This window comes from Terrapene carolina, unplaced genomic scaffold (genome assembly GCF_002925995.2).
Source record: "Terrapene carolina triunguis isolate 2854851 unplaced genomic scaffold, T_m_triunguis-2.0 Scaffold62, whole genome shotgun sequence".
In the NCBI taxonomy this organism is placed as follows: domain Eukaryota; kingdom Metazoa; phylum Chordata; order Testudines; family Emydidae; genus Terrapene; species Terrapene triunguis.
In genome coordinates this window covers 32,817,805-32,842,741 of record NW_020664413.1, presented here as the reverse complement: position 1 = coordinate 32,842,741, position 24,937 = coordinate 32,817,805, and positions in this window count along the sequence as shown.

The following is a 24,937-nucleotide window of genomic DNA, read 5'->3' as shown; positions in this document are numbered from 1 at the left end:
AAAGGATATTATAATGAGTGAGTTCAGAATTCAGTAAGTCTAGAATATCCAATAATACAAAAATATTTTCTTTTGACACTTTCAATGATGTGGCACCACCTTCTTGCTGGTTTGCAGCAGTAAGTTTAGCTGCTTGAGGAAATTGATGGTGTTAAAGAACATAGGACCTGGTTATTATACCAGGCTGATGAGTGCCTGTAGAGTAAAAAATGTAACCATGGTTGCATATCTGGTCTACAGGAGTCTAACAAATGACTAAAGATGAGAATTGAGAATTATGCTTATTTCTATGCCAATACCAGAATATTCTTCCTGCTCACAGCAATATTGGTATCTAAGCTCTAAGGCCCAATCCTAAAGAATGCTGAGTGCCCTCAGTTCACTTTAGCTTCAGTCTGATCTGAGAGTGCTCAGCATTGCTCAAGAGACACTAAGCACCTTGCAGAATTGGAAGGCCCTAGGAAAGGCCTGAGTGTTTGTGAGTACTCAGTTTTCCTCTACCAGGGCCGGCTCCAGCATTTCTGCCGCCCTAAGCCAAAAAAAAAAAAAAAGCCGCGATCGGCGGCGGCAGTTCAGCGGCAGGTTCTTCGCTCCTAGAGGGAGTGAGGGACCTGCCGCCCCCGAATTGCCGCAGGTGCCGGCCCTCTCCCTTGGCCGCCCCAAGCACCTGCTTGTTAAGCTGGTGCGGAGCCGGCCCTGTCCTCTACAATGGCTTTAAGACCAGTTCTAAAGACAGATAACACAATTCATGCAAGGTTCAAATGTAAATACCAGAGTTAAAATGTTCTCTAGAGGAGAGCAAGCAAATAATAATAATAATAATAATGCATGTATATAATACTTTTCTTGCAAATTCAGTGCTTTTCATTCCAGGATCTCAAGGTGCTTTATAGACAATATGTAACTAAATCTTATAACACCCAGGTGAAGTAAGCACTGTAAGTAATGGAGACATGGAGAAGTTAAGTGACTTGCCTAAGTCTCCCAGCAAGTCTGTGGAAGATTAAAACTCAGATCTCCTGACTCCTAATTGTGTGTCCTAAAATACAGAGAGGGTATTGTAAATAAATTATATTCAAAGGGTATTTTAGGTTTCAACTATTCTAAAGTTAGTAACAATTTTTAATGATGTGCTATGTATTTCAATGTGTGTCACTTCCACATGCCCCCTATATTGTACATTGCACACTTATTGAAATAGGGATCCTTGTAATTTGGTGTTTTTGTTTTGAAATCAGTTAGTTTAAAATGGGCACTTTTACAGATTAGATGGGAACTAAAAGAACAAAACACTCATATCTAAATCTAATTATTAATTTGTGATTATATTCATTGTTCTGCCTGGTGACTGGCCAATCTAGTATCCAATATTGTTCTGCTAAATTTTTGGTGATTAGATACTTGTAGGTGACGAAAGAGAGAGATTGCTCATGAGAAAATCATTGGTGATCATTTTATGTGCTGAAGAAAAATGTTAGATTTTGTTTTTATAAAAGAGAGATGTTACTAAGATTCTGTCTAAATTTTTCCTCCCAATCAATTTCACTCTCATTTTTCCTCAGTTTTGGGAAATTAGCCCTTTTGAAGCAGTGTGTCTGTGTCGGTATCTGTGTTTGTGTAAAATTACCCGTTGCCACTGTCCTCTCTTTGCCCAAATTGAATATAATCGGGTTGCAATCACTGGTCCCATGGCAACAACCAACCTCCGGCCCAGTGATTAATTCATCTTTATCTATCATAATGTGGTCCAGTATAGAATTATCCCCATGTTGGGTGCAAATACCTCCTGTGTTTAGAAACTCATCTATCATTTTTAGAAACTCTATTGATGTTTTGCTACTGTCTGCATGAGACCTCCAGCAGATGTCTCCCAGACTTAAGTCCCTCATGATAACAGATTTTTCTTTCCACACATTACAGATAGATATGTAAGGAATAATTCATCCTGTTCTCTGGTTTGATTTGGTACTCTGTAACAGACCCTTGTTCTGTGGCTCCAGAACTAGTCCTCAGGTGTGCTCTGGGGAGATAAGGGAGTCCGAGGTGGATGGACAGGCAGAGGAAAGTAGAAAATCTATTCTTTCAGCTGTCCCAGGGAGCAGGGAAGAAAGTCAGATCATGGGCCTGCTGTGATTTAACAGAGTTGCTGAGTTCCTGAGGTGAAGGACATCATTCTACAAATACTAGACACAGAGCACACGCATCCCTATGCTCCCCCACATATGACAATGTGCACAGCAATCGCCAGACACCTTGGACCCATGGCCCCTCCATGCACTCTCCCTGGGACAATGGCAGGATTGCTCCTGATGACACATTTCCAAGTATTTAGCCTAGTTGACTTCCAAGCGATGGGGGTTCCTCTCCCCCCTTAGTCCTTTGGCCTCCTAATCATCCCTGAGGCTCCCCTGAACCCCATCAATAGCCTGCTGAGTTAACATTATTTAGTTCACATTATTTGATTGGTGCTGCACAGGATATGAATCCAGACCTCACAGAAGGAACAGCTGTACTGTGCAGTGGTAGTGAAGTCTGTGCAGGACTGAAGGGACAGAGTTCCCTGCTCTGTCGCACAGAGTGCATTGGCATATGTACTACAATAGCACATTAGCCGCCAATGCTGCGAGTCCATGTCTGACTCCTGGCCCCCTCTCTCCCTCTGCATCACTGAACCTCTGCTTTCTCCGTCCCACAGAGGCATGGCCATCCCCAGATGGCCAAACTGCATTGTCCCAAACAGGATCTCAGTTGGGATTTTCTGCCCACATCCATGGTCTCTCCACCCTCAACACCCCCTCCAGTTTTCTTTTTTTCAGATCCCACTGGATTTGCTGTGACTCCTAGCTCAGGATGGTTGATGAGGTTCATTAGCAAGCTCTAACTGCTTCTCCCAAAGCACTAATGGATGTGTTAACTAATTCCAGGCTTTATACTGATCCCTGTGGCCCTGCTAGATGCCTGCCCCAAGTGCATTTGCCTTCCCCCTTTGTCTCCAGCCCTGTACCCAGTGCTTATCCCCTGCAGTCAGTTCTCTCATTAACTCTTCTCATGCACCAGCACCCGTAACAGAGGCTCTGCAGGTCAAGCTCTGCCTTCAGTGGTCCCTGTGCTACCTCCACTGCCCATAGGTGCTGGAACAAGAGTGCTGGGGGTGTTTCCACACCCCCTGGCTTGAAGTGGTTTCCATTATATAGAGGGTTTATAGTTTGGATCAATAGCTCTCAGCACCCCCACAGGGGTGGTGTTCCAGCACACCTGCCACTGCCACCAGTGACCTCATGCAAGATCCCTGACTTCCAAAGGTTTGTATGGTGTAACTGACTGCACCATAGTAAACAATTCTGTTGTTGACATACCAGAAAGACTAGGCCCTGGTTGCTTCCCCTTAGCTGGGCAAGCCCTTTCCTTTCCAAGTTGTTAGCAGCCTTGGTATCCCTGTTTTACCGGCCTGAGGTCACCCTCCATTCTGACTTATGCCTTTTTTCCTCTGAGGAGCAATAGGCTGTAGCCTGCCAACTTCCCTGGCTGCAGCCAATGGTTGTGTGGGGGCACTCCGCCCTCTCTATACATCTGTCTGACGGACATGCCATATGTCTGACTGCTGCCCATGTACCATAACCAGACCACACAGCTGCCCAAAGCATGCATGTGAGTGATGACAAAGAGTTAAACAGCAGACAATAAAAATGGCTGTGGTATAGTGATGTCCATAGCAGCTACAGAGCCAAGGCTCCATGCTTCCATCATGTGACCCATCACTCACCCCCTCAAATGGGAACAGAGATGGGACCCAGAAAATGATGCTAGTGAGGCCGAAGGTTTCACTCCTATTCAGGTGCCTAGGGTTCAGTTGCCCACCCCAGGGGGAAGCAGACATGTTAGTATTCTCAGACCACTGACATGAGGGGTAGAACCGAATGTGCCAGCCAAATTATTCTGATGAATTGGATAACTAGTCTGGAGTCAATAAGATGAAAATCAATTAAGACAAGTGAAAAGTACTGCATTCAGGAAGGAAAAAACAAATGCACAAATACAAAATGGGGAATAACTGGCTAGGCAATAGTACTGCAGGAAAGGATCTGGGATTTATAGTGGATCACAAATTGAATACTAGTCAATGGTACAATGCTATTGTGAAAAAGGCAAATGTCATTCTGGGATGTGTTAACAGGAGTGTTGTATATAAGACAGGAGAGGTAATTATTCTGCTTTACACAGCACAGGTGAGTCCTCAGTGGGAGTATTGTGTCCAGTTTTGGGCACTGCACTTAAAGAAAGATGTGGACAAACTGAAGAGAGTCCAGAGGACAGCAACAAAAATGATCAGATGATTAGAGAACATAATCTATCAGGAAAGGTTAAAAGAATTGCGCATTTAGTCTAGATAATAGAAGGCTGAGGGGGGACATAACAGTCTCCACACCACTTTCTTACTGAAAACGGAGGCAGTTAAAGAACTTCACAACTCACCATAGAATTAGCTGTAGTTACTTGAGAGACAGTCTTTCCTCATGCGACAGTGACCTTCCACAACAGCTACATTCTTCTGGAACCATGAAATAGTCAACTAATAAGAGGAGGCTTATGAGGACAGGAGACAGAGCTTCCATAGTGGCTTTCATAGCCACTGAGCCCAGACTAGATAAAGATGTCACACAGACCTCACCACTTTCAGAATTAAAAGTAAACTCATTCCTTGGAATTTTTTACTTGGTAATTTCTTCCCACACCATGCTAACCCACCCTCTCATCCACCCCATGCAGATTTAAAAAGCCTATATTCTACAGTCTGTGAAGGAAGAAAGATAATTTTTATTTCTGTTCTTAAAAGTCCTTGGGAGACATTGAGATGCTACAATGATGGACGCCGAGTACTTAGATAAACATAGTCACATAACAAATTCTCAGCCAGATCCTCAGCCGAGGAGCTGGTGCAATATTGTATGGAGACACACACTTGAGAATAGAAGTGTCACAGCTCACTGGGTGTTATTAGAAAAAAACGTGTCTGTCCTGCTGGCATTGACTCTCAAGAAACAAGCTGCACTTAGCACCTTTGAGTTTTATAAACATCACACAGCAACCAACATGCTATCAAAGCCTCAGGAACAAATAAAAAGCAGTTTATCTCTCAAGGTCTTTCCCCCTGATTTTATTATAAGTGACAATGGAACCATTGTTACAAAAACAGCATAAGATCTAAGATCCACATATGTGCCATGCTTTGGATAGGTATTTTGCACATTGTCTGAACCTGCTATTGTTGGATTTTCCTTAAAGAACTGCAATATTAAGTTTTATAGATCTGTGGCAGAGTCTCAGAACATTAATACTCACTTTTGTCCTGCAAAATGCCTGCAACATTTTTCAGTCACCTACAGCTGGAGAAATGAACCAAGGCACAAGTTTTAAAAAGGAAATGCCAGTTTTACAAAGCTTTTTGTTTCTCCCTTCCACATGTTCAGTCTAGATGAGTCCCAAGCGATGGGGGTTTCTCCCCCTCCTTAGTCCTTCGGCCTCCTGATCATCCCTGCAGCTCCCCTGAACCCCATCAATAGCCTGCTGAGTTAACATTATTTAGTTAGCATTATTTGATTGGTGAAGTACAGCTAGCATGCTTGGTGCTGCACAGGATACTAATCAAGACCTCACAGAAGGAACAGCTGTACTGTGCAGTGGTAGTGAAGCCTGTGCAGGAATGACAGGACAGAGTTCCCTGCTCTGTTGCACAGAGTGCATTGGCATGTGCACTACAATAGCACAATAGCCTCCGATGCTGCTGCGAGTCCATGTCATTATAAATACAAATCAAGCTAAGTAACACAAGCAAAAAATTATAAATAAAAACTCATCCAGGAATAAGCTAGCTTTTGGAAGCTAGGATCAGAGTCCTGCTTTCTCCCCACTTCTGTCTCTCCTGATGGCCTTTTTCTTTGAATAGTGGTGACTAGGTAGTGCCCCTGCACCATGTCATACCAATCGCTGTTTCTTTAATGGGCTTTATTCATATGGACATTGGCCATAGTTCTATGGTTTAGAAAGATTTGAGGTGTTTAATTGTGCTATGGCGAATTGGTCAGAGTTTAGGTTGACTGGCTGGTATCCACACAATGTTCTGGAACTAACATTGCTTATTGAAAGAAATTATTACTTTTTGAAGGAAAGTTGATCATGTTCTGTTCTGACACCAGTTATGAGGACTGTAGGAGCAGTTCTGTGGACAGCCACTAGATGGGTCACACAATTATTTCTGTAATCCACTCTGGGACTTCTGAGGTCCTGAACCTTGACATCTGGGGAAGAAATGTCTGAACACACAGGTTTCCAATTTTATATATTTTATTAACTAAACTAAATAACTAAGCAAAATGTATAAAATAAAATAAATATAAACAAATCAAATACAAGAAAGTGGGTTAATATAAAATCATCAAATTAAACTAATTATCAGGTTCATTAGACCATATCAAATAAACCAACAATTCTTTATAAACTTTATCTAATAATTTGGGAATACAGCAGTCTGGTTTAGCTATCAGCCCCACAAATAACAGTGCATTATCAATTACATTGCCAATGAAAACATATATTCTAGCCAAATGGTTGATGCTGCAATGGTCAAATTGAAGCCAATTTTGAGACTACAGCTCTGATGCCAAGTAAGGTTAAGGTTGGGCACATACCAAATTATTGCTTGTTAGTCAACAGCTCTCCCCTCAACCCCTCTGAGCACAAAGTTGCTTAAAACATTGCTATACAATTTAAGATAACCAGGGCCGGCGCTTCCATTTAGGCGACCTAGGCGGTCGCCTAGGGCTCCAGGATTTGGGGGGCGGCAATACTGCGGCGGGGGGTCCTTCCGCGCCACGGAACCCGCCGGCGAAGTGCCCCGAAGACCGGGAGCGCGGAAGGACCCCCCGCCGCAGAATTGCTGCCGAAGACCGGGAGCGTGGAAGGACCCCCGCCTGGAGCGGCAAAAACCCTGGCACCGCTCCTGAAGATAACATAGTTTTGTTACACTTTAAAATTTAAATAACAAATTTAACTGACAATAACAATTTCTTAGAATTTAAGTTTAAACCCCCACTCCAGAAAATGTGTGTGATTGTTTAGACAGTGATGTTATTAATGGAAGGCTATTTTAAGTATTTGAGGAACTATCTTATAGGCACAGTTTTCAATAATTCTGTGAAAACAACGAGGAGTCCGGTGGCACCTTAAAGACTAACAGATTTATTTGGGCATAAGCTTTCGTAGGTAAAAAAGCCACTTCTTCAGATGCATGGAGTGAAAATTACAAATACAAGCATAAATATACTGGCACATGAAGAGAAGGGAGTTACCTTACAAGTAGAGAACTAGTGATGACAAGGCCAATTTAATCAGGGTGGAAGTGGTCCCCTCCCAATAACTGATGAGGAGATGTCAATACCAAGAGAGGGAAAATTCCTTTTTAGTGAGCCAGCCACTCCCAGTCCCTATTCAAGCCCAAATTAATGGTGGTAAGTTTGCAAATGAATTGTAGCTCTGCAGTTTCTCTTTGAAGTCTGTTTTTTGAAGATTTTTTGTTGCAGGGTGGCTACTTTTAAATCTGTTATTGAATTTCCAGGGAGATTGAAGTGTTCTCCTACTGGCTTTTGTATGTTGCCATTCCTGATGTCTGATTTATGTCCATTTATTCTTTTACGTAGAGACTGTCTGGTTTGGCCAATGTACATGGTAGAGGGGCATTGCTAGCACATGATGGCATATATCACATTAGTAGATGTGCAGGTGAATGAGCCCCTGATGGTGTGGCTGATGTGGTTGGGTTGTATGATGGTGTCGCTAGAGTAGATATGGGGACAGAGTAGGCAACGGGATTTGTTGGATTGGTTCCTGAGTTAGTGTTTCTGTGGTGTGGTGTGTAGTTGCTGGTGAGTATTTGCATCAGGTTGGGGAGCTGTCTGTAAGTGAGGACTGGCCTGCCTCCCAAGGTCTGTGAGGGTGAGGGATAGTTTTCTAGGATAGGTTGTAGATCATTGATGATGTGCTGGAGAGATTTTAGCTGGGGGCTGTACGTGATGGCCAGTGGTGTTCTGTTATTTTCTTTGTTTGGCCTGTCCTGTAGTAGGTGACTTCTGGGTCCCCATCTCACTCTGTCAATCTGTTTCCTCACTTCCCAGGTGGGTATTGTAGTTTTAAGAATGATTGATAAAGATCTTGTAGGTGTTTGTCTCTGTCTAAGGGATTGGAGCAAATATGGTTGTATCTTAGGACTTGGCTGTAGACAGTGGATCGTGTGATGTGTCCTGGATGGAAGCTGGAGGCACGTAGGTAAGAATAGCGGTCATTAGGTTTCTGGTATAGGGTGATGTTTGTTTCCATCACTTATTTGCACCGTAGTGTCCAGGAAGTGGATCTCTTGTGTGGACTGGTCCAGGCTGAGGTTGATGGTGGGGTGGAAATTGTTGAAATCCAGGTGGAATTCTTCAAGGTCCTCCTTCCCATGGGTCCATATGATGATGTCATCAATATAGCTCAAGTAGAGGAGGGGCACTAGGGGACAAGAGATGAGGAAGTGTTGTTCTAAGTCAGCCATAAAAATGTTGGCATACTGTGATTCAGGTACCCATAGCAGTGCCGCTGACTTGAAGGTATAAGTTGTCCCCAAATCTGAAATGGTTGTGGGTGAGGACAAAGTCACAAAGCTCAGCCACCAGGTGTGCTGTGGCCAGGGCCGGCTCCAGCATTTCTGCCGCCCCAAGCAATCGCCGGCGGCAATTGGGAAAAAAAAGCTGCGATTGGCGGCGGCAGTTCAGCGGCAGGTCCTTCGCTCCTAGAGGGAGTGAGGGACCTGCTGCCCCCGAATTGCCGCAGGTGCTGCCCCTCTCCCTTGGCCTCCCCAAGCACCTGCTTGTTAAGCTGGTGCCTGGAGCCGGCCCTGGCTGTGGCCTCATCAGGGATATTTTCTTGACAGCTTGTAGTCCATCTTCATGTGAAATATTGGTGTAAAGAGCTTCTACGTCCATGGTGGCCAGGGTGAAGTTTTCAGGAAAATCACCAATGCATTGTAGTTTCCTCGGGAAGTTGGTGGTGTCTTGAAGATAACTAGGAGTGCTGGTAGCGTAGGGTCTGAGGAGAGAGTCCAAATAGCCAGATAATCCTGCTGTAAGAGTGCCAATGCCTGAGATGATGGGGCGTCCAGGATTTCCAGGTTTATGGATCTTGGGTAGTAGATCCATCCCCTGGTCGGGGCTCTAGGGGTGTGTCTGTGTAGATTTGTTCCTGTGCTATATCAGGGAGTTTGTTGAGCAGATGGTGTAGTTTCTTTTGGTACCCCTCAGTGGGATCGGAGGATAGTGGCCTGCAGAATGTGGTGTTGGGGAGTTGCCTGGCAGCCTCCTGTCCATAATCCGACATGTTCATGATGACTACAGCACCTCCTTTGTCAGCCTCTTTGATTATAATGTCGAATTGTTTCTGAGGCTGTGGATGACGTTGTGTTCTGTAAAGTTGAAGTTATGGGGCAAGTGATGCTGTTTGTTCACAATTTCAGCCTGTGCATGTCTGCGGAAGCACTCTATGTAGAAGTCCAGTCTGTCATTTTGACCATCAGGAGGAGTCCACGCAGAATTCTTCTTCTTGTAGTGTTGGTAGGAGGGTTCCTGTGGGTCAGTGTGCTGTTCAGTGATGTGTTGAAAATATTCCTTGAGTCGGAGACGGCAAAAGTAGGATTCCAGAACCCCATGTGCGTGGGGGTGGTGGGGCAGAAAGAGAGTCCCCGAGATAGGACAGACTCTTCTGCTGGGCTGTGGTTGGATAGATTAACAATATTGTTGGGTGAGTTAAGGGTACCACTGTTGTAGCTCCCTGTGGCATGTAGAAGTTTAGATCGTTTACTGTCCTTTTTCCTCTGTAGAGAAGTAAAGTGTGCGTTGTAAATGGCTTGTCTCGTTTTTGTAAAGTCCAGCCACATGGACGTTTGGGTAGAAGGTTGGTTTTGTATGAGAGTCTCCAGTTTTGAGAGCTCATTCTTGATCTTCTCCTATTTGCTGCACAGGATGCTGATCAGGTGGTTCCTCAGTTTCTTTGAGAGTGTGTGGCACAATCTCTCACCCAATAATTCGGTGGGTTCTATCCACACACACTCCTGCATGTGCACATGCTCATTATCAACCATCTGCTGAGATTTTTTTAAAAAAAGCAAGACTGCTAAGGTAGAGGATTCCCTGTAGGCTTATGGGATTACCTGAATAAGTGCGGTCTATGGGGAAAATTTAGTCAGTAGGTCCGTCTTTGTGAAAGAGACGTGTGAGAACAGAGCCTGGACAACTTGTTTAATCTCCTCAAAGAGTATGACTCATATCTTCATCATCATCACTGTGGTCATTTTCCTTCCTTGAGGGAGGCTGCTGCCTGTTTTCATCATCCCTGCTGTACTCACAAGTGAAAATCCAGCTGCCCTTCTAAAACAAATTAAGAAAAAATTCAGGGCTTTGGAGCTGTGCTCCGGCTCCGCTCCAGCTCCAGGCAAAAACCTGCAGCGCCACTGCTCCGGAGCTGCTCCATGCTCCAGCTCTGGGCTCCACTCCAAAGCCCTGAAAAAATTCCTTTCTGTCAATGCTTTTCTACTTGAGCATGCTGATAAAATGTCACAAGATTGCACCTTGTTCTGAAGAATTCCCCACATTCAGTAACAATTATGGGAAATTTCCCATTGAGACAAACACATGAAATAAAAAAAAACCCCTCTCTATTTTTTTCAGTTTTTCCACAAATGTCACAAAGACTAGAATCTGTTCTCATCTCAAACTGTAGGTTCTTTTTCCTTCAAAAATTCTTGTGGGTAAGACCTTAAAGATGTCTGATGTTTTCTCTTGCTGTGCCAACTGTTGAAAAGCAGTCTGGTCTTGTAAGCATGCCAGTACAAGTGAAAGAGTGCTATAGTGTTAGTCCCATCAGACCTCACAGCAAAGGGAATGGAAAACTCATCCCCAAGACTCAACTACTTTTCAGCATTACACTGTATGCTCTATTTACATTAGTCTACATCAGACAATGTGCAACTGTGTGGAATTTTATACATCTAAGTACTTGAAATGGTTCCACTATATCCTTAACTTTTGATGCAGATATACTGAAGTCATATTGCTTAGGTGTGACAATACTTCACTTTACTGGAAGTAATAAATATCTTGTTAATCAGTGGTAAATCTCTTTATGATATGGCAGAGCCACACTATTATGACAAATGACCTTAAACAAGTTCAACTCCATTATTATGGAAAAGGTTACATTGTTCTACAATTATCCTTTTAATCAATCTCACAGGATAATCATTCTGCCTAAAAATCTGTTTCTCAATACCAATTTCATTATCTAGGTGATTCTCATCACTAATCATTAGAGAGTAATTCACTATATTCTTAACAACTCCTGTTTTAACTTTAAATGGGTAATTAGACTCAATATACAGGATATTACCTACACGATAATCTTTATAATACATTCTCCTTCCCAACTGTCAGGCCTTCTTTCCACTAATAAATGTAAAAAAAGCTTTTCTTATTAACGTCCCTTTCCACAGTAAATCATATATTCAAATGGTCATCACTAATGAAAAAGAGAACAAAAGTTTTTTCTCCACTATTCCATTAAACAGAGCAGTTCCTTCCAAAGATTTCACAAAATGGTGTTGAGAAACAATGGGCACAAATGGAACCTCATGGCTGTTCAGGAGAACTACCTAAAAAGGACTCCAGCAAAATTGAAATAAATAGTATTGAGGCAAAAAGTCATTAGTTGCACTGTAACGCTCATTATAAAAGCAAGAAAGAGTTGTAAAGAAGTGGAAATTGATGAGGGAATTTTGCTTTGAACAGTCAGGTGAGTTAGCAAAAAATGTCTGGTGTTTGGTTACAAGAAGTGACTGGAAGTCAGGACTCTAAAGTTCTATTGTTGGCTCTGTCGCTGACTCTCTGCGTGGACTTGGACATATTAATCAACTTCCTTAACCTCATTTTACACATCTGTAAAACTGATATAATATTTAGCTACTCATAGGCTTATGAGCCTTTAAATAATGTTATAAAGATCATCAGATGAATGGAGCTATTCAAGTACAAACTATCATTTTTTGAACACCACCATTATACTCGTGCATCCAATACTGTGGTCTCTATTGTACTCACTCCAACCAGAACTTTCTAGTTTAATTGTACAGGGCACCTCATCATGTGCCACCATGTGGCCTAGCAAGGAATTGCAAGTTTGCATTTATCTATTAAAAATTCAGGTCAGGAACCTGAGAAAATGGGATTTTTCTGAGTTGAAAGAATGCATATTAAAATTTACAAATAGACCTAGGAAAAGAATTACCATGGGGCATTCTTTATCCACGTCATCTTACCGTTGGTGCTTCACTGCTCCAAAGGATAACCGTAAAGACGGAGATCACTGTTTGGCCGTATTGCTTAATTACAAAGTATAACATACCTTGAAAACTATTTGTTCAACATACAACTTCAGCTCTATCCAGGACCTGTGTAACTCTGACCCTGACAAAGTTCCTGTTGTCAGGGCAAACTTCTTTGGAGATGATTGCCTCTTGACACTTTGCCTGCTACTTTGGTGGGTAGATTTATGTATGGTATATTTTCATGGAGCGTTTAACCCTGAATCTTTATGTGAGTCTGGCACAAAGCATATACCTTTCACTTAGAAAATTCTTGGCAATCCCTTTCCTCCTAAACCAAAGATTATTTAAAAATGGAAGAGTTTTAATTTTATTGTGGCTTCTCATATTCTGGAAAAAATATTTCTACCAATTATAAAAACTGAAACATAAGTCTAATGGATCCACAATGTTCAAGTGTTAATTTTCTTATCCACTTGAAATAATTCTATTAAGTTAGTCAGAGAAACTTTTTTTGCATTGTTGATGTCACGGCAATGAGATACAGTATAGGAATATGAAACAAAAACACTTCGGAAAGGTTACATCCAATAAATCATATAAATATGATCAGCATCATTTCTGATACCTCACTTCCCATGAGATTAAACATACAGTATTTAGCTTCATTTAAAACAAGACTCTGACCAGTTGCTGCCAACAAACAATGGTTTGTGGGGAGAGAAAAAAACTCTGTCACAATGACTTATACAAGCTTAAGCAGCAGACTTCCTAAACCAAGACTTATCACTTCAGGGTTATTTCCATGTGACCTGTGGAGGATGCCCATGAATAGCTGGAGAAGACATGCAGTTTTCTCTGCTGTAGGGCTGAGCTGCTCAGTGGAAGACTAGAAGGCAGTCCTGAGTGTTGTGAAGTAATCATTAAGTTACACGCTTGTCATTTCTTGTACATTCACTCAGAACTAATGCACATCACTTTTTCCAATTATAATCATTCCACCATTTAACAAGCACAAAAGACCTTAGATTCCAATTTGCCACTGATGCTTCACTCTCACTTGCTTATGTCTTGGCATTTAGGTCTGGCTAGGTTGTGCACAGCTCCAATAATGGGGTGTATTCACCCTTCGTACAGCAAACTTACAAATGATGAAGCCAAGAACAGCCGGTCTCACAATATAAGAGCAGACAATTTCCACTGCTATGGTAATTTTCCTATTTGTACTTTTTCCCTTCAATTGTTGTAAATAGATTTTATTCCTTGGCGAGCTTATTGCCAAAGTCAAATAGAGAGCACACAATGATAGAGTGTATATAGTTTGCTCCACACTTCCTTGCTGGCTAAATCAAAGTTCCTTTAGAATGTGTTTCTCAATTCATTTAGCTTCTCAAATCTCTCCACCGTGAAAAAACAAAACACCAAACCACAGTTGCTGAACTCTCTAGTCTTTAATCTTAGTTAGGTTGTCACTAATGACAAGAAATTGGAACGTGGTATAAACTAGATAGTAGCCAAGAATTAAAGTGTAGCATAGCATTTAAAATAACAGCATCTGATTTCACACTGAATCGCGCCTTCCTTTGTCAAAGTACTTTGGGCTTGACTATGCTTATCTCTGTGTGAGTACTCAGTTGGGAAAGGATTCAAGGAGCTTCTCACTTCCTGTGCAGGGACCAGGCACAACCCTATCCTTGCTCTCCCCAGGGCTCAGTGCAGACAACTTCTGTACTCTTCAAATGGGCCAGGAGGCCAGCTTTCTTAACACCAACCATCTGACTTGGACCAGCATAGGTATTAGCGGGGCAGCACATGCCCCCTCAGGGTTTCTGGAGGCAGGCATAATACCTCCATCAGTCCACAGCTCCTCCTTAGTCCCTTTGCCCCCCTCTAGTCCTGGGCAGTGACTTACAGCCACAATTTTGCTCCTTTATAAGAAGGAATCACTTCGCCCATTAGCAAAGAGCGGACATCATATAGTGAAGAGGACTAAAGTACTCAAGTAAAACCGAGAGAGAATTGAGGCAGACAGAAGGTAGTCATTCCAGCCTAAATTTTCAAAACCAACTTTTGGGGATCCAAATTTGACAGACTTAGGGCCTGTTTAGTTGAAGTCATGTGGAAGTAGAAGCTCAACACCTCTGAGAATCACTGTGTCTCAAGTTGAGCATCCAAACTCAGTGGACACGTTTGAAAAATTAGGTCCCAAACTGGAATCTGGCAAATTTAACTGGGTCTAATAAGCCTGCTCTTGTCAGGACTACAGACGACTCTTTAGTTGTCACAGGCGATCAAGACCAGCTTCCAACAACAATGAAAACTGTTAAGCTATGGAACAATCTCCTGAGGACAGTGATGAAAGATCTATCAAATGAGATGCTTAACTAGACTGAAGAGTGCATCAATTCATGTATGGTAGGGAATTGGTAGTGCAGTGCTTGGGTTCACAGACTAGACTATCCAACAGATGTATTCTATCTCTAATTTCTGTGATCCTAAGACTTTGTGCAGAATCCCTAGCTACATTTGAGGCGCACACAGCACAGGTTAGGAAGGGGCACAAAGTTTGCCTAAAACGTATGTGCACTCTTTTTATCCTGGACCTGAAGCCTGCTCTAGTTTATGCTGCTGCCAAGGACCCCAAAGTACCAAAATGGCAGCTGTGGATGAACAGGGAAGCCCCAGCTACACCCATAATGCTCCAGACATACCTTGTTTTGTGGCTGCAAGAATGGAGGTGGCATCAGAGCTGGTACAGTTGATCTGCACCACAGAATGATGTCTACAGTGGGTTGATTCTTCCAGGACTGGCCACACTGGCTCTTAAGCCAGATTTCACTGGCATGGAGTGCAAAACAGTTGCACTGCACCCTTTTGATTCCTGATCTCAATCAAATCATAGTACTTTTGTCAGTACTAACCTAACACCATACTAGGGGCATTGGGGCATTGGTTTAATACTGACTCGGAGGGTAGAACACCTCCCATTGAATCCACAATGCAGTTTCCTGCAGCATCTTGGAAATTAATGAAGGCCTCCACGAAAGTACTGGCACAAGTTATTTCTGATTAGCTTCCATGATCTGACCAAAATCACAGTCCATGGTGTTATCTGAAGACATTAAAAGAAATATTTATCTCCAGAGCTTTTCCAGATTAATCATTTTTGAACAGATAAGCACCATAGTTGAGCATGGGATGATGAGCAATGAAACTCCTTAGTTTTAATCCAGATATGTCACTGATGCACCATGTGAAAAGTCACTTAACGTTTCTCTGCTTACATTTCCTTGTGTAAAATGGGGGAAATAATATTTACTTACCTATTGTACTTTGAGAATAATTTAATGTTTTAAGTGCTCTGAATATAAAGCAATAGATCCATGCTGATCATCATTACTACATGTCTACTATTGTGGCAATAATGTGGTAACGTGAAGTCCAGTTTTGGATGTTGCCATACGCTTCTAGATGCTTCAGAGGATTGTTATTTGGTTTTGTATAACAGCTAGTAAAAGAACATCCAGAATTGTTATAGTCAATACTAAAATAAAGCTTGAGAAGGAATATAAAATTTCATGCTTTAAGTCTCAAGCCAATTTATAACTGGTATTATAGTTCGGTATTAGGAGGAGATTTCTCTGAGGGACAGATTATCCCACATCTGCCTAAAGCAGTGTTTCTTGTATCTTCCTATGAGGCAACTGGTACGGGCCACTGTTGGAGACAGGTCTAGGTCTGAACCAATATGCCAATTCCCATGTTCCTGTGTATTTTTCCATCATTTGTTTGGGTCCGAGGAGCAGGGTGATGAGTGAAACTGAATAAAGATGGTCAGGTTTCAGGAGTGACTCAGTTTGGTGGAACACCAGGGGCTGAGGAATGCAACGCAGAGCCAGGCTGCAATACCACACTCAGCATGCTTAATAAAAGTCTCTTTTCGACAGCTCTGCCTGCTTGTTGAATAACTTCTTGCTAAGGAACACTAGGGATCATGAGCCAAAAAGCTTCAAATGAAGAAATGTGGGGTTATTTCTGGTTTCTGAGCCTTTAGGGTACACTCAAGTCACATTTTCCAGCTTTTCTCTGCAACCCTGATGGCTCAAAAACTTACTTAAAAAAAAAAAAGAAGATAAAAGCTTTGATTTGTATGCAAGGTCTTGATTCCAGCAGCTGTGGTTTTAACCCCCGCCCCCCCAACTTCTGAGCAAACGGGATAAAACCATGATAGTTGGCACTACTGATGATGTAGCAAAGCTGTCAGAACAGTTCTAAATATGGGTTTTTATTACTTAATAACTTTTGCTCCCTCTACTGGCATGGATGACAGTTGGTGCATCATGTTCGCAATGCACTAACAATGCTAAGTGGTGTTGGGTGAAGCGGCAAGTAATTTTTACAATAGATTTTTAACATCTGAAAAATATTTCCTATCATATTTTAAACTACTGGACAATGTCCTTTTAAAAACAAGTAGTGTGTGTGTGGTGGTGGTGGGGGAGGAGAGTGTGGTGGTGTTATATCACCCCAGCCAAATGAGAATGTATTGATCCCCCTCAGAAAAGCATTTATATAACATTAAGAAAAATATAGTAAATAAAAATTCTAAGAAACTAATTAGAGAAAAAAGAGTGGGGGTGCTTGAAATTGGAATGTGACACAGACAGCTATGACAACTTTCTTTTTATCTCTCTCTACCAAATTTTTATGTAACCAGTGTGCAATTGAATCAAGTCTCTTGAGTAAATGATGTCAGTATTTTTCTTTGCCAGACATATAAAGATAATATATGCTTCAAAACATCTCTTGTGTGCTTCAGAATCATTTAATATCTCTCAGATTTACTGGTATTTAAATTCTGGCTCCAACATTTCCTGTCATTGTTTGCTTTTATAGCACCAAGCAAGCACCCTATTGGGATGATCTATACCATTCACAAACTTTTCTCTAGGACTGAATTTTAGAACATAATTGAATTGTTATCCATATTGTATTTTCCTTCCACTATTGCAAGAAATACCTGTCCATCTTTGTGGATAACAAATGATGGAGATGTAAACTCTATAATGGAATTTCACATGTACCTCACACACTATGAAAGACCAGAATGCTCACAGTAATATGGGATTGCTTCACATGCAGTGCTGCATGCTCACCTAAGTTTTGCCCACAGTACACGGCCACATTCGTGTGAAATTCTTCTTTCTGAATTGCCCATACAGTCTCTTTGAATCCAAGCTGTTATTCCCTGCTCAGACAATCTGAGGCTATACTGTAGCAATAGCAAGTCTCAGCCCTGGAGTTTTTTTCTTGTGAAAAGAGCAGTAGAAGCCCTGTATTTAGTTAACAGGCTAGAGAGCTATTAAGCACAGGCATATCTATGCTTTTTTCCATGTCTAACCTTAACCTTTCCATCCTCCACTTTATTGTGCAGTTTAGTATTAGAGATTTTTTTTTATGCAATATTACCAATGTATGTAATTGTCTCTCTAAGGAGAATTCCTATTGTGTAGATTTTGCTTTTATATAGCAACTTGTAATCCAGAAGACACCAATGTGTTTTATAAAGCTAGTTAAAAAAATTTTCAACGGAGCAGTTTTCCACTGGAAAATGCTAATTCAACAAAATCAAAATGTTTCATGGGAACACATTGATGTTTTTGAAATTTTAGATGGGAAATTATCAACATGTTTCATTTTGGCTTATGTTATATGATGATTTATGGTATAATACATGTCAAAACATAAATTATAACATAAAAATTGAATCAATAAAACAAAATTAAATAAATGTTTTGAATTTATAGAAATGAAACATTTCAACCTTCTTGTGATAAGGTTGTTGTGATGTTTCCAAAACAAAATATGTCAGCATATTCATTTTGTGGTAAATTTCAAAATTTTGACTTTTTGTTCTGATTTGGGATGAAAGGAAATTTCAAAATGTTGGAATTTCCTGCAAAATGTAAATCTATTTCCTGACCAGCTCTACTGGGGGGGGGGGGTGTCTGTCTGTCTGTTTCGCATGCTTGCACACAGAGACACGCACACAGGAAAATCCTGGTTTATTCATATTCGCGACTGGGAAACCTTTTGTAAAATTCACTAATTTACAAGTTAGTCAGGAAGTAAACAAATGATGCAATACTTTTGTGTTTTTAATTTTCAGTGGTTATTTACTTTTAATTATTTATTCTAAAACTTCATGATATACCAATGAGTAGTTTATTTATACAAATAATGAAATCTTAATTGTTTGACAGTAGCATCTTCTTGTGGTATTTTTTTGCTGGAAGTGGAGATACCACTAATTTTTTATGGAGTGTATAAAACACACAGTTTGGCAACATGCACATTTTTGAGGGTTTGCTGATATGCATATTGCAGAAGTGTTTAGTAACAGATTTGTTTATTTGTGTGCTTTTGTTAATGATTGTGCAGTCACATTTGATTATTTTAAAGCTCCATTTAAATTTTTAAAAAGAAAACTGAATTCCTCTTAAAAGATTTTTATGGGTGAGAAGCAAAGTATGAGAACAGGAGAAAAATCAGTGAAGATAACCAGTGAAGATTTAATGCAAAAAAGCCCCCTTCTGTTGTTGTTGTTATTTATTTGTAATACTGTAGCACCTAAGTGCCCTAGTCATGGACCAGGATCTATTATGTTAGCAGCTGTAAAAATATCAAGCCCTTTGAAAAATGGAAATCTCAGAAATTAAGGCTGCTCCCATAGGGTCTGATCCAACTCCCACTTAAGTCAATGGAAAAAATCTCACTGACTTTAATGGGAGCTGGATTTGGCCTATAAACAGTACACGGGCCATGATGCGCATCATATATATTTTTGGATAAACAATAATACGTCCACATTTACATTTAAAAAAGAAAACAGGACGAGAATAGCCAGTTGATCAAGGCTAACTTCCTATTCTTGGGAAAAGAGCCACAGGATATTTAATTACCTCAAGGGGTCAGAACCTTGGGTTTACATCTCATCTGACAGTTAACACTTCTAAGCAGCAGAGTATTGGTTCAATACTGACTCAGAGGGGAAAGTGCCATATACTGAATCGCTAACATCACTTTCTGGAGCCCAAGGGTTTTCTTTGGAGGTGTCCCAGGTGTGACCCAGCTTTGCCTGTGGGATCCCAGGTGGCATGGCTGTACACAACACAAAATAGTTTATATGTTACTATAGTCTTAAATGATAATCTGACATCTGCTAAAAAATAATGATGAAGATAAAGTGCCACTGTTAACCTTCACTCAAAACTGAAATATTAGTCTGGTAAACCTTGGAAGAAATCATATGTTTCCTGGCTCCAGCAATGTGGCAGGAGTCAGAATTCCCAAAGATAATGATTAAAGCACCATAACATCACATCTTGACCAAAACCATTAACAAACTGTTCCATTGTTGGTAACATGTATTCTTGTACATTTTCCAAACAAGAGCTCCAATCCTGCTAACACTTATGCAACAGAAGTGGGTGTTTGCAGAACCAGGGCCTAAATGTGTTCAGATAATTTTTGGATCAGTTTCCAATCTGAATATTTCACGATTCATCCATTACTAGAAACAATTAAGCAGAATGAACAATTCATGCAGTATCATACATAACATACAGAATTCTAACTTCTTACTTACAGTGGGTGGGGGTTTTTGTCATATTTTTTCTAGTTTAATTTTTCAGTCTACTTCATCACATTAATCATAGGAATGTTAGTTAATCTCCAGGAGAAAAGGAGCCTGGTTCATTTTCCACAACTTTTTAGCCTTCCCGTAGTACCAATGTTGGGCCAAATTCTTCACTCACTTACTCCTCTGGAACTTCTTAATTTAAATGGAATTTTCCCAGGTGGAACTGAAAGCAGAATGTGTCACACCCTGTTTTAATTGATTAAAATGCCTCTGTCTTTCATAAATCTAAGCTGATCCCATCTGAATATACAGGCTGAGTATCATTTGGTTAAATTAAGAACTGACTGAAATTTTCCATTGCCTTGAACCCAAACAAATCCTTTGTTTTTGTTTTTTTTGTTTTTTTGTTTTAAGGTTCAGGAATGTTCAGTTAACTTCTCCCCCAGATTTTTCACCTTTTGATTGTGCAATCTGGTCCTCTGCTGCTATTGCTCCATTCATGGGCTTTCTAGTAATGATGCATATTGTTGTGAATCCCCAAATACTGTACAACTTGTCACACTTTGCATTCTGGGAGATCACAACTGGGGAAGCTGTGTTTCTTCCTGCTAGAATGTATTGTGGGTGAGATACAGAAAGCATGGAGCCTCTCCCCAGAGAATGCTGTGGTAGTGAAGAAGACACAAACACTCTGGGGCCGCCCCAAAATAATGTTGCTGCTGCCACCAGAGGTGAGGGGGAAGCCTTCCCACAACAAAGATGGGGTGGCCTGCGGTGCTGAAGACGTTTGTATTATTTTGTTGACCTACTGGATGCTTAGCCAAACTTCCAAGCCCTCTGAGCTCTCCTCATCACTTGCCTTGTTGAGATGCCACTTTCTTGGATGAATGTTGTATGGATGTATTAACACAAATTTCCATTTTTTTATGGGCTGATATTAGCATTGCTAGCAATGTGTTAAGCACAAATGTCTAACATATAAACCTTTTTAAATTGCAGCACTGACTGCAGATTCTTAAACAAAAGAAGCAGGTAGTTAGCATTCGCTTCCAATGCAGTTTCCCTAACACAGGCCCCTAAATTGACAGAAGAAAGCCATCTTTGCTGCTCCTTTACTTCCTATTATTTCCCCCCCAACTCTGTACCTGACGTCTATAAATGATAGAATCACGGGTTTCATTTCAGAGGGTTGTGTTACTGGGCTTGGAGAGATAGAGAGCAAATGAGCACTCCTTCACAACCTTTAATAGGGATCCCAAATGTAGTGCTTTTATTTACTAAAAAATAATTTCAGATTCCCCTTCTAAAGTCTACATTCTCTTTTCAAATGTAAACATGAGCTCCCATTGACTTCCTTTGGGAGCTGTGAGTGTTTGTGTAGGGGTTAAAGTTGGCTCTTGTTTTTTTGCAAAATGTTTTTCAAGTTGCCATCCTTAATGACTTTTTTTTTAAAGAAAATATTTTCAAGGAAAGAAGCCAAGGTCAAACAGGTGCCTCTGCATCCACTGTAAAATAATGCCCCAAGACCTGCCAGTAGCAATTTCCTAGTAATTAGAACAACTGGATAGAAGCTGAACTTGAAAACAGAAGCTCATGAACTTCTCAACTAGTTTTCTATTAGGTGAGCAAACTGATAAAGGAGAACTGACTCTCGTCTCAAAAGCTGCTCATGTCTTGTGCTTAACTGAAATGTAGGGATCTGGAATACAAGCTCTTTAAAGCTGTAATTGAACCATGAGAGACTTGCTGTGATAAAGCCAGTCTGGCTACCCTTACACAGGTGAGTAGTCCTGTTGCCTACACCAGTAGAAAATGAGAAAGGAGAAATTTTGGGGGGTATTCACACTTTGCACAGTTTATTCCTGAAAACATCAGGGTCTTGCCAGAGAATTAGCTGTAATGTGGAAGACAGTTGTCAATGCAATTTTATTCTATCTAAGATGATCTTGATTAACATAGTATCTGAGCTTCTTACAAACTTTTAATGTACTCTACCACACAGGGGTGTTGTAAGGATAAAGAAGTGCTAGTATCCCTATTTTGCAGATGGGAAACTGAGGCCCAGAGTCCCAAGGTCTCATAGGAAGTCTGTGGCAGAGCAGGAACTTGAATTAGGATGCTCCAAATCCCAGGCTAGCATTCAGGCCACTGCACCATCCTTCTTTTCAAAATAGCTCCTTTTCTAGTAGCTCATCATCCATGTCTTAGGTTGGTTGAATAAATATTGAGAAACAAAATAATTGCTGTTAAAGTTTTATTCTTTCAAAAAGACATTGAAATGTTCCTATTACAGACATGCCAAAAAGTGAAAATAAGACAACCTGCTTTTTCTTGCTCCAATAATCAAAAAGATTGCTTCTTTACCATAATCTCAAGGGAAGCTTTTCTGACAGTGCCTGCGACTTGGTGGGATCTAGTCCAATTCAAAGGCCAAAAATTTGCTTTTCACAAGTGTTTTTATAAACCCAAGGGATAAAAGTTGTCTTCCGCAGGGATGGTTGAACAATATCCAGAAAGGGGTGAACTCCAGCAGAAGCAAGAAAATAACTCTAGTCCTCCTGCTCAGTTTGGTGGTGAATTTTTAAGAAGGACCTCCTGGAGCTCCCTTCCAGTACTTCACTGCCTTTGTTTCAGCTGTGTGATTCTACATGCTTCCCAATCAAACGTCCTTATTTTACCTTAGCACAAAACTCTAGAGAAGTGGGAACTTCCCCCCCAAAAAACTCATTACTTGAAGGAGAATACCAGGTAGAGAAAACAATCCCCACATCCCATATATTCCTTTATGGCTAAATATATATTGTGTATTGCCACCTAAGATTCAGTCAGTCAGCAAGATAACTCTGTTAGATGCTCAATGAACTAAATCAGAGGTTCACTAGTCTCAGAATATGGTAATAAAAATCTAATAGGCATTTAGAGGCAGATTTTCAAATATTAGCCTCCATTTCTGCAAGTGCAATTTTGCACCTACAATTATTAGACCCTGCAATAATTTTCACCTAGGTATCCAAGTCGCTGATTTGTAGGCACAATGTGAAGCCTCAAAAATTGAGACCTGGTTAATACCGGGCTGAAAATTTGCCCCTTATTCCCCTGTCCTACAACTAATCTCTGCTCCTAGCCTACAGAGTAGTTTGATAGCACTGCTACACAATCACTGCTCATTTCTGAGTTAGCAACTCCAACTAATAAAAGAAGCAGAGTTCTATAATCTGTACTGATATGTAACTGGACACCATTACTACTATCTGGTTACCAATTCCCATCATTGTCATTGCAGACAGGGAAAGGACTGCTTAACAGTATGTTCATTCCAGCTGCACCTTCAATAATTCAATAGGTTTTGCAAAATAAATAAGTACATAAAATAAGTTGGTTTTTTTTTTAGTGTCCCAAAATGACTAGGAAAACAGCGGTGGCATTGGAAACCAAAAAGTACACCTGGATTAAGTTGGAACACTCTACACAAATATGGAAGGATTGTTCCCTTCTCGGAAAACTAATGGGAAGACTTGAGAAATACTAAAATTGTGACCAATAATAACGATATGCTGCTGTCTGTGCTCCTTTTAAATCCATCACAAATCATGTTCCTTGGATTGAGAACTCTTAATTGTTGGTATTCTGTTATCACTTCTCTATACATAGACCTACCAATTTTCTTGTAGATGCTGCTTTTATCAGAATTCTAGCCGATGAACAGCTGCATAGTCTATTTTAACATTTAAGAGTAAAGGTGGTAAGCACATCTAAAAGCCAGATGAACTTGAGTGTTTCATTGAATTTTCTGGTTAAAATTCAATGAACAGAGGTTCCTTCTCTGAGTCCCTAATCCCATTGAATTCAATAGGATTTCTCACAGGCTTCAAGTTAAGAACCTGTTTCAGCGCTTTGCAGGACTGGGGCATCGTGGAAAAGGTATCTTTTGTCTAAGTTAATACTACTGTATTTCTTCAGAGATAGAATACACCAGAATTCCAGGTAATCAGAATGAATGAAAAGGCTCAAGTAGAATTAGAAATGGTACACGACTTTGGTGAAAATTTGAAACAAACCTGAATATGTTTTGAGTTATAAGAAATTTTGAGGGGTTTTTTGTTTTTTAACTTTAACTGTCTCTGCAAGTGCTTGCCTCATAAGGAACTAGAAAAGAAACATCAAAATACTGCAATGACTATTGTTCCTAATAAGATTTTTCGCCTAGTTGAATTCAGGAAAAACTGGAAAATTCACCAGAAAGTATAGTCTTACAAAATTTTCAGACACATGCAGACAACAGAGGTCTGGGTAAGTTTTGAATAGTTATCCAAAGTTTTGGATGTTTATCTGATCCAAATAAATCACCTGATCCCAAACCCATTTAAGTCAATGGGAAATTTTCCATTGACTTCAATGGGCTTTGGATCAGGTCCTCAGTCACTGCACTGTGTGTGTTTTTCCCCTCACTAATGCTAACTGACCACTTTACAGGACGGGCATTTTCCTGCCCACAGACATATACATTTCACGCCTTAAGAAACAGACATACTTTTGTGAAGCAGCTTTGTATAAGATTAGGTGATACTACACTAGCTATGTCACATGGTCAAATGTGGCCTTTACATCTCTTGGTGCAATATAATGTTTGTGCTGTGATACCAGTTTAAAGATGCTACTTTCACTGTAGGTAACTCATATTTTATCGCTACCTATGACAAGAATCTGGCAGCAAATTTTTGGTCACTGGTACATGATCTTGTGTTTCCTAACAAACTGTGCTTGTGTGCTGTACTATACCTTAACACTTTTAAATAAGATCCTGACATCTATGTCATTGTGCTGTTTGCATCTGCACTACAAATTTTTTTCTTAATTTAAACGTACTATTTTTCATCAAATGACAGGCATACATT